Below are 2,500 nucleotides of genomic sequence, written 5' to 3'. Positions count from 1 at the left end.
AGGAGGGCACCAGGGTGCATAAAAACGCACCAGGAGGGCACCAGGGTGCATAAAAACGCACCAGGTAGGCACCAGGGTGGGCATGAAGAGGCACCATGATGGGCACCAAGAGGCACCAAGGTGGGCATCAAGGTGCACCATGGTGGGCATCAAGAGGCACCAAGGTGGGCACCAAGAGGCACCAAGGTGCACCATGGTGGGCATCAAGAGGCACCAAGGTGGGCACCAGGAGGGCACCAGGGTGCGAAAAACGCACCAAGAGGGCACCATGGTGCATAAAAACGCACCAAGAGGGCACCATGGTGCGAAAAACGCACCAAGAGGGCACCATGGTGCATAAAAACGCACCAAGAGGGCACCAGGGTGCGAAAAACGCACCAGGAGGGCACCATGGTGCATAAAAACGCACCAGGAGGGCACCATGGTGCATAAAAACGCACCAGGAGGGCACCATGGTGCATAAAAACGCACCAGGAGGGCACCATGGTGCATAAAAACGCACCAAGTAGGCACCAGGGTGCATAAAAACGCACCAGGAGGGCACCAGGGTGCATAAAAACGCACCAGGAGGGCACCAGGGTGCAAAAAACGCACCAGGAGGGCACCAGGGTGCATAAAAACGCACCAGGAGGGCACCAGGGTGCATAAAAACGCACCAGGAGGGCACCAGGGTGCATAAAAACGCACCAGGAGGGCACCAGGGTGCATAAAAACGCACCAGGAGGGCACCAGGGTGCATAAAAACGCACCAGGTAGGCACCAGGGTGGGCATGAAGAGGCACCATGATGGGCACCAAGAGGCACCAAGGTGGGCATCAAGGTGCACCATGGTGGGCATCAAGAGGCACCAAGGTGGGCACCAAGAGGCACCAAGGTGCACCATGGTGGGTATCAAGAGGGACCAAGGTGGGCATCAAGAGGCACCAAGGTGTGCATGAAGGTGCACCATGGTGGGCACCAAGAGGCACCATGGTGGGCACCAAGAGGCACCAAGGTGGGTATCAAGAGGCACCAAGGTGGGCATCAAGAGGCACCAAGGTGTGCATCAAGGTGCACCATGGTGGGCACCAAGAGGCACCATGGTGGGCACCAAGAGGCACCATGGTGGGTAGCAAGAGGCACCAAGGTGGGCACCAAGAGGCACCAAGGTGGGTATCAAGAGGCACCAAGGTGGGCATCAAGAGGCACCAAGGTGGGTATCAAGAGGCACCAAGGTGGGCATCAAGAGGCACCAAGGTGTGCATCAAGGTGCACCATGGTGGGCATCAAGAGGCACCAAGGTGGGCACCAAGAGGCACCAAGAGGCACCAAGGTGTGCATCAAGGTGCACCATGGTGGGCATCAAGAGGCACCAAGGTGGGCACCAAGAGGCACCAAGAGGCACCAAGGTGGGTATCAAGAAGCACCAAGGTGGGTATCAAGAGGCACCAAGGTGGGCATCAAGGTGCACCATGGTGCGATGATTCGGAGAAAAATTCATTATAAATCATTCCCTTGGGGAAATGTAACGAAACTTTGCAGACACATTTGGTGTTATTTTGTGTGAATGCCTGCAAAAAATCAGGTCAAAATTCGATCTCTAGGTGCCTTTTTCTATTTTCCCCGGTTTTTCATAATCTGCCGATTCAAAAATTCATTAAAAATTCATCCCTTGGAGAAAAAATCTAAAACTTTGTGGACGTGAATATATTGTGTTTGTGAGCCTCCCTGCAAAAAATCACGTCAAAATTCGATCTCTAGGTCCCGATATGGACTTATGTCTGCTCAGAAAAAAGGTATCTACTACTACAATTTTGGCTTTTGCATAATAACCTATTATAGGGGGGGGCTGCACCTCACCAACCACGCCCACAGTGGGAGGTGCGGTGCTGCCTTGGGGCCCCTCCCCCATGCTCATGCAAGTCTCCCCTCACTTGTGTGGCTTGGTTTTCCATGGCATTGGGTTTATTGATTCGTCAATTATCCAGAAACCGAATGTTGGCCGACTTCGGCCGAGTCTCGGTGCGTCCCTCGGAAATTTGTGGGCATCGTGGCGTGGCTTATTCTTGCATCAACGATGCATGGGCAGGGTCTATTGGGTGCATTTTCCTTTGTCCCTCTCGATTTTAAGTGCTCCCGGGTGACTTTGTTCTTGTTGAGGTGTGAGGAGAGTTATAAAACGGTGAACCAGCGTTGGATTTTTCCAACAACGCGTGCACTTTTTGCAGTGGCAATAGGCATGCGGGCATCATGTTCCTGGAGTTGGTCCCTATGGATATGGTTGTTCTTCCAGTTTGTGATGGTTGCATGTTGACGGGTGACACCACAGTGCCCGCGGTCAACACGAGGATTTTAATGGATGCCACTTGGCTCGGTGTCTTGCATGTGATGATAGGGATGGGCAAGGTGATGCCTTAGGCATTATTGAACCTACCCTTGAATGTGTGCTTGGCTGGTGGTTTGCCGCACTCGATCTGAACGACATCCATTAAAATCCCCGACTCTGGGTTATGTGATTGCT

The sequence above is a fragment of the Abrus precatorius genome, unplaced genomic scaffold, assembly GCF_003935025.1.
Source record: "Abrus precatorius isolate BTA unplaced genomic scaffold, Abrus_2018 Scaffold32, whole genome shotgun sequence".
Classification (NCBI taxonomy): domain Eukaryota; kingdom Viridiplantae; phylum Streptophyta; class Magnoliopsida; order Fabales; family Fabaceae; genus Abrus; species Abrus precatorius.
The sequence above is the reverse complement of the archived record's forward strand: the minus strand, read 5'-3'. Positions refer to the sequence as shown.